Genomic DNA, 9,367 nt, shown 5'->3' with positions numbered 1-9,367 from the left:
AAGGGGAATAGCCGTCCCTTGATCTTAGGGAAGTTGGGATATAGCTCCTGGAAGTGGGTTGAGAGATTCTAGGGGCAGTTACCTATTCGATAGGTGTTATCTGCCAGTTAATCTGTACTCCCGACTTCCTTTGAGCAGGTCGTGGTAAGAACCGACTTCTTGAGGGAAGGTCGGCGTAGAGGGAGGGTCAATCCTTTGGATTGGGCCTCTCGTTTGGATCTGAGCCTTTAGCATTGTGCCAGGGTATGAACAGGTGTATATTGTCCTTATTTGGGTGTATATTTTTCTTATTTCGTGTTTGGTTGTATTTGATTATTATTTGGGTATATATTTTCCTTATTTGGGTGTATATCTTCACAATTGATCTGTACCTGGTTTTTCTATAATATGATTCGTTTTATCAAACCCTGCAACACTCCACAACCTCCGAAACCTGATGAAAGCACACCCACGATTCCACCAGCTCCATCTAAAATGTAAGTTCAGCACAATAGAATTTGGTTTTCAATATCATTCGTCTATTCTTATTCTTATAGTATGTTATATGTCAACACAGTAATCCAGCCCTAGAAGACGCCAGAAGACGTTGCTGCACTGATGATTAGGGGTGTTCAAAATCGATCCAATCCGAACAAAACCGATCAACCGAACCAAAAAAACCGATAACCGAACAAATCGAAAACCGAAAAAATAAAATTTTGCGGTTTTTTTGCGGTTCGGTTCAGTTTTCGGTTCTGATAAGAAAAACCCTAACCGAACCAAACCGAACCGGTTTTTAAAAAACCCTAAATTAAACAAACCCCCAAAGGCCCAAATGACAGCCGCAGCAACAACATAACCCTAACTTATTTCCCCTTTGCCTCCAATCCTCTCAACTCTCAGCGCCTTTTGCCCTCTCCCTTCCTCTCCTCCCTATGCTCCGCGCCTCCGCCATTGCTGGCGGCCTGCCGCTGGACAGCACCAACCCTGACTTGCATCTCGTGGCCCTGTTCTCTTCCTCTCCCTTCCTCATAGCAACGCTCTTTCTCTGTCGTCCTCCCGGCACGGCTCCACGCAGCACGCCGTCGTCCTCTCCCAGTAGCACACATCGTCCTCCACGGATCCACGAAGGCCGCAGCAACACACCGTCGTCCTTGTAGCGGCTCTCTCTCCGTCGTCCTCCCTGCACTCTGCGACTCTGTCTGCATCAGCAAATCATCAAGAATGGAGCATGAGTTAGGTTGGTTCTTCTACTTCTGATCCAGCCTCTTGCTATTTTTTGTTTCTTGATTTTCTCTGTTCTTCTGTTAATTTTTTACTTCTTGCCTTCTTGGTTTAGTGTTCTCTCTTCTTCTAATTTTTGCTGGCTAGCTGCTGCTACTATTAACTGTTTTTTTATTTTTAATTGTTATTGATTTTAATTTGTTAATTAATCATTATTATTGCTGCTGCTACTGTTAAATGTTCTTGTTAATTGCCTATTCTTATTATTGCTGCTGCTAATTGATTTTAATCTGAATTTATTAATCTGTTATTGTGAAAATTTTCACTGGTGGAATAATTCTAAATCTGTTTTTTGAAATCTTTAAATCTGGTGCAAAGGATACAATGAACATGAAGTATTATGTGATTTATGATGAATTCTGATATGACAATGACCATGATGCTGGAATATTGTTGGAACAAGTCACTCTTTGATCTTCAATTATTCAATTATACTAGATGTCAAGTGTAATTTCCAATATAATATCTTCTTTGAGGAGAAGGTGGTGTTATGGTGTAGTTAATTTACCAGATTATCATAATCTGTTAGCTGATTTATTATATTTCCATTGATTTTTGAATTGTAGGGCTCATGTTTGGGGGCAATTTTGCTTATGTTATGAAGGACGTAAGCTTGTCAAGTTGTCATTGAAACAACTTATCTTAGAGATTATGGCATCAAGGATGGTGACCAAGTTAGTGAATTTTAAGGCTTACAATTTCAGTGAAGGGAGCTGGAATGCTGGATTGATAGAAACATGAACGGTTAATTTATAATATATGTTATTGAAAAGAAGTTTGATTAAAGTTGTACGTGAATATCCCCATGATTTTATTCAATTCTGATACATTGTTACCCTGCTATTAATCCATTCATCTCAATTTCGGTTGTACTTACTTCATTCCTCTTGACTCATGATATCTATAAATTCAATTCTGATACATTGTTACCCTGCTATTAATCCATTCATCTCAATGTCTCTTTAGTCTTTATTATTAGAATGTATAACTAGATTAGAATGTTTTTTTACTAGTGCTATATTATTACTATTGTTAGCTATTATGTATTTGTGTTTGTTGATTTCAATGTTATGACTTTGTGAAATAGTATGGTAGTATTTTTTTTGAATTGATTGAAAAAACCGAACAAATCGAACCAAACCAAACCGAATTTAATTGGTTTGGTTTGGTTTGGATGACTTCGAGAAAAAAACCGAACCAAACCGAACCGCACTTTAATTAAACGATTGGATCGGATGACTTTTCTTTCAAAAATCGAACCAAACCGCACCGCGAACACCCCTACTGATGATGATGGCCCGGACAGCATCCTACATACCTAAAGAAGGTTCGATGCTATCATTCAGCCTTGGCTTGACTGATTCAAGCCAAGAAGAAGCACCGAGGCAAGAGGGGCAGAAGGCAAAAAGTCCTGAAACACCAAAACTAATCGAACAATTAGAGGAACTGGTGGAAAAAATTGCAAACAGTGGGGTGAAGACAGCATTGGATTATGCAGAGGGTAAAAGTCCAACGATTGAAAAGCAGCGTGCCGAATAAATTCTTGAAAAGTTTGAAATTCCTGTGAAAAGCAAGGAGAGGTCAGTTGAAATGAAAGAGAAATGCTACGTCTGGGCCACACGTGTGAAGACATACGGAGATGGAAGAACTAATGAGTATGACCCGATGTGCACCCTCAAAGCCCAAGATCAATTCATTTTGTCAAAAGTCCACTTTGCATCTCTGAAAGCTGCTACACATATAGAAGCTGAGGTAATATTAGAATAACATTAATAATTTTATCATGAAATATAACTGCAATTTTAATTGATGTAAATTGATTTGGAATTTTCTTTTCTAGATTGTCACTGCCATGTGCCTGATCCTAAACCAACAAAACATTAAAAGATTTCAAGAAGAAATATACTGTCTCCCCCCTGATATTGTGGTAAGGTGTACTTTAATGAAATTTGGGTATATTTCTGTAATCTTTTGGGTATATTATATATTTTATTTGGTGGATCACAAATGTTACAGAACATGGCCATTGGAAATCATCCAGATGGGGAATTCTTACAGCCTAAAACCAAAAAGCCATTTAGGGTCGAAGACTACCCAATGTTTATACCCTTTTTGGACCTCAAAAAATTAGTATCACATCTATATGTAAGTTTTCGTTTCTAAAACTTCTTATCATAATTCTTTTCTTATGTGCCAATTAAACTAAAAAACTGTTCAATGTGGACATGCTTTAGATTTTTGCACATGTTTGGAGCATTGGTGGATATGGGTGACTGATGTAAGAAAGAGAAAATTTTATATACTTGACGCATATCACAAGACGTGTCCCTCCGAAGCTAGAATGAAGCTAAATAAATTCATTGTAAGTTGTTTCTATGTTTTGTATTTTAATATTTGGGTGTATTTCTATTCAAAATAAGGTGTAGTTTGTGATTCTTTGGGTGTATTCTTTTATTAAATTTATTCTTATATTTTGCTTTGTTTTATGTTTTTAGAGATATTTAATTTCGAGAATGAGGCTATATGCTGGGGCACCTCTCAGGAAAAAGAATCATGAGATTGAACCACCAAACATTAACATCTCAGGCCAAAAAATAAGGAATAAATCTTTCACTCTGAAAAATAATCTTTCCTATATTAATTTGCTAATTTATTTTTTGTTTTTCAGCTATGATTGTGCTATTTATGTAATGAAATGGCTTGACATAATTCAGCCTGAAAACATTAAAAAAGGGAGAAGTATGAGTGGGACAATTAAACTCAGGTAATTGTGTTTAAAACTATATAACTCTTTATTACTTTACCAAATTAACATAGTTTATTAAAAATAATATTCTTTTAAACTGTAGGAGGAGGTGGACCACTTTAGAGTAGAATTTTCTTTCCGGATTCTATTTCATAAAATGAATATTGACAGAGCTGAAGCCATTAGGGTAAGTGATGCAGTAAGATTGTCCAAGCCATCCTCACTGTTGTTGAGTCCATATTGTTAGATAGATTCATATGATATTGACAATGATTAATCTAAGTGTTATGTATTCTTGGAATAGTTTGAACACTTGTTGTAAAATTTTGAGAATATAATCCAGTTTTATGAAAAAAAATTTCCATAATTAAACTGTTTCTGCCGTATTCAAAAGCTCTAAATTACAGGTTCTAAAAAAAATGAAGAAAAACAACACCAAACTAACTTTACACCCAAAAAATTGAATTTTACACCCAAATAATTTTAATATACACCCAAAATTCTATCCCCTGATTCTGGATCCCTAAACCCCTAAAGCCCTAAACACAAAACCCTTAAAGTCTAAAACCCTAAACCCTAAACCCTAAACACTAAACTCTAAAACCCTAAATCCTAAACCCCTAAACCCTAAATCCTAAACCATAAACCCTAAAACCCTAAACCCTAAACCTTAAAACCCTAGACCATAAACACTAAACTCTAAAACCCTAAACCCTAAACCCTAAACCCTAAAACCTAAACCATAAACCCCTAAACCCTAAACCCTAAGCCATAAACCCTTAAACCCTAAACCCTAAAACCTAAACTCCTAAACGAAACAATAATTTCTAACATAAATAGCAGCATCTAAAAAATATAAAAAAAATTTAATTTTACACCCAAAAAAATTGATTTTACACCCAAATAGTTTCATTATACACCCAAACTTCTATCCACTGCTGCTAGATCCCTAAAACATAAAACCCTAAACCCTAAAATCTAAACCCTAAAATCCTAAAACCTAAACCCTAAACCCTAAACCTTAAAACCTTAAACCCTAAACCCTAAACCATAAATCCTAAACTCTAAAACCCTAAATCCTAAACACTAAACTCTAAACCCTAAACCCTAAATCCTAGACCCTAAACCCTAAACCCCAAACCCTAAATCCTAAAACCTAAACCCCTAAACAAAACAATAATTTCTAACATAAACATCAGCATCTGAAAAATATAAAAAAAAAAATTAAATTTTACATCCAAAAAATTGAATTTTACACCCAAATAGTTTCATTATACACCCAAAATTCTATCCCCTACTGATGGATCCCTAAAACCCTAAATCCTAAAAATCTAAACCCTAAACCCAAAACCCCCTAAACCCCTAAACTCTAAAACCCTAAAACCCTAAACCCTAAACCCTAAACCCCTAAATCCTAAACTCCTAAACACTAAACCCCCTAAACCCTAAATCCTAAAACCTAAACCCTAAAAACCTAAACCCTAAAATCTAAACCCTAAAAACCTAAATCCTAAATCCTAAACCCTAAACAAAATAATAATTTCTAACATAAACAGCAGCATCTGAAAAAGATAAAAAAAATGAATTTTACACCCAAAAAATTAAATTTTACACCCAAATAGTTTCATTATACACCCAACAGTCTATCCCATGCTACTGGATCTCTAAAACCCTAAACTCTAAACCCTAAACTCTAAAAACCTAAACCTTAAACCCTAAAAGCCTCAACCCTAAACCCTAAATCCTAAACCCTAAACCTTAAACCATAAAAACTAAACAAAACAATAATTTCTAAACATAAACAGTAGGATCTATAAAATATAAAATTCAAATGTCAAACACAAGAAAATTCAGAAATACACCCAAAAAACTGAGCGTTACACCAAAAAACTATCCCCTGCTGCTGGTTCCCTAAACTGATAATTCATAATATGTCCGTGATATTGGCTGGAATTTGGTTGCACCACTAATGTAGCATCAAAAAGGTTTAACTGGAAATAATAAACTCACATATTAGCAAAACTATTAACAAGAAAATTAAACTCAATCACCACCTATTTAAAGAACATCAGTTTTACCTCGCTTAGAGCTTTTGTTTTCTTCTTCTTTGAGGCATTTGCACTCTGTTTGTCCAATTTTGAACCTAGCCTATTTTTTGGATGTCCTCTTATTCAAATCCTTGGAGGGCTTTGAAGCTCGTTAACGGATTCCAAGTTGGCATCTTCGTGAGATAACGAACATGTCCCCTTCCATTTGGCTTTCAGTTCTTCTATCTCAACCATGACGTTATCGTAGGCACGGTGCAGAATGGCAGTCAGTTCCTTGGATTCTAATACAAATTCGCATATATTTTGCGAACAAAACACCAATTCGTCAAACCTCTTGCTTCTTGGCTCCAACAGTGGCTCGTCGTGGCTGCTCTTGATGTGTGTGTGTCACCTCTTTACCTTCTTACTCCATCGTTTCAATATATATCTTGGTGACACTTGGGTTACTCGTTCAAAGCTTAACACACTTAGGACATGACGGCACAATATCCCTCTTGACTCGAATAATAAGCACTGGCATTTTACTTGTGCTGCTACAGGGTCGTAAGTAACCGCAAACTTGTTGAATTTTGAGCTAGAAACTTGTTCTCCAACTTCGTATACTGAATAGCCTAGAGCGAAGTTCATTAATCTTGTGATGCAATTCGTCTTTCCTCTGAATTGTGCTTGGACTTCCCTAAACTTTTGGTGAGTGTACACATGTTGAAACTGAGCTTCTATGGAAGATTTTGTTGCACACGGTATGACGGTGTGAAAATCTACAGCATCGGATTCTCTCTCTTTGCTCCCTGCTTCCGAGGCAATTATCGTATTGTTTGACAAATTGGATAAGTGAGCTGTTCCGGGTAATGAACTTGTTAAAAAATGAATGCATACTCTCGCTCCTTTGTGTGCTTCTCATCCCGGCCCAGAAGTGGTGATCCAGATAAATTGAAATCCATATATGACGATCTTCGTACAGATCTGCATAATACACCCAAATCAGACTATATTACACCCAAAAACATGCAATTTATACCTCTGCTGCAGAATTTAAACATCATTACCTGAAAGCCACTTATTGTCCACAAGACCATACTTCAGCAGAAAATCATTCTAATTCCTATCAAATGAGTCTTTGGTATGAGAGTTCCAAACAACTTGGCTCATTTCTCGTTTGATTTCTACGTGTCCCTTGTAGCCGTTTAATTTTCTAGGAATATTCTTCATGATGTGCCAAATACACCAACGGCAAATTGTTGTAGGCATACAAACCTCTATAGCCCTTTTCATTGATGCGCATTGATCGGTGAGAATCCCTTTTGGAGCATTTCCTCCCATGCAACGAAGCCAACATTGAAATAACCATTTGAATGATTCAATATCTTCGTTTTTCATCAAAGCACATCCAAGAAGTGTTGACTGACCGTGGTGATTCACCCCGACAAAAGAACCACAAACCAAAGTATACCTGAAACAAATTATGAGAAAACAGAATTCAAATAATTACATACACCCAAATAATGATTTTATACACCCAAAAAATCCAATATACACCTTTGCAGCAGATTCATAAAACAACATATATAACAGAATTAAAATCATTACATACACCCAAATAATGATTTATACACCAAAAAACATCCAATATACACCTCTGGAGCAGATTCATAAAACAACATTAATTTAGTGATGTAACTCCTCACGTCTTTTTCGATAAAATTTAACTCGCAATGACCTCCGGCTGCTGCAACAAATGATTGGAAAGTTTTGCTAGGTCTGATACTGGCTTCCTCGTTATTCTCTATTGCACGACACACGGACATGCTTAGCTCCCTGTGCTGTTTGAGCATCTGTGCTTGATCGGGACAGTAAGGATGTGAATGATGCAACACGACCTTCAAAATGATCCAAACACCAACATCCTTCAATACGTGTATATAAATTCTTGCAGGGCAATTTAAACCAGCTGTGGGATTTGCCTTCTCGGTCAGAGATATTTTAGATTTCCATTTTCCCTTCTTATTTGTGCTCCGAACTCTTGTAGAAAAACTTACAGCCTTTGCATAGTCCTTGTAAAATTTTGCAGCATCTTCAAGGGTGTTAAAAGTCATTCCAACCTTGGGAACAAACTGGTCATTAACAACATAGAGGGGCTGCAAAATACACCATGTTAAAAACAAGGATATACTATAGAGTTTCTGCACGTCATAAAACATAACAATTCAACTAAAATACACCCAAATATTCCTGATCTATCCCCGAACTACAACAACTCAACTAAAATATTCAAAAAAGCCATAAACTGTACATACACCCAAACTTCCCTAAAATACACCCAAATAGTTCTGATCTACACCCAAACGTCTGGTATAAAATGCACAAAATTAATCAAAACTAGTACATTAGATTCAATTAACAGTCAATGTTCACGCATTAATTTCACAGTCAATGTTCACGCATTATTTAGCTAGACAATCATAAATGACTAACTGCATCAAATTCAGATTTAATAATTAACTGAAACTAAATCACACCTCAAGAACTTCATTCGATTCAAATTCAAAATCCACTTTGCCCTGGTTCAACTGACAATCTGAAGTTGAATCATCCATTATCTTCAAAACAATTTCAAAGCTTGATTTCAGAAACCATAAAAATCGAGAAAAACAAAGCAAAAAACAGAGAGAGAAATGCACGTAAATGATGAAGGAGAAACCAGTGAGAAATGCACGTAAACAACGAATGAAAAGGCAAAGAGAAACGCACGAATGAGATCGAACGAAGACGACAAGAAATTCAAAAAAGGAAATGAAATCCTTTGAAAAAAGGAAGTTATATATTCACGCGTTAATTTATTTAAAAGTCTGTTAAGGAGGCATGTGAAACACACATACCACGAAAGACGCGTTTGAGGGTAAATGACTTGTAAGACTTGTAACTGTTAATCGCTTGTATGCCGAGATTATTCGTTTAGTTAAATACTATCTTACAATAGGTTCTTTTACTAATGTGTCTTCTTTTTAATTTATTATCAAAATGTCACTTTTTTAACTATTATTCAAATGTTATTATTTATAAAAGTGACTCTAGCATCTTTTTAGAACAAAAACTCATTTTATAACTTATAATAAAATATAATATTTAATCATAATTACATAAATACGATCATTAAAATCAAATACATTATGTTTGGTTTTCAATCACAAATATAATATAATTATAAAAATCTACAAATTATTTATACACAATCTTATAAATATATATTTTTAAAATAGCCATCTTTTATAAATCCTTATGTTAGTTTCAGCCATTTGTCATGAAAAATTGT

The sequence above is a fragment of the Arachis hypogaea genome, chromosome 16 (genome assembly GCF_003086295.3).
Source record: "Arachis hypogaea cultivar Tifrunner chromosome 16, arahy.Tifrunner.gnm2.J5K5, whole genome shotgun sequence".
NCBI classification, from domain to species: Eukaryota; Viridiplantae; Streptophyta; class Magnoliopsida; order Fabales; family Fabaceae; genus Arachis; species Arachis hypogaea.
Note: the sequence above shows the minus strand (reverse complement) of the source record.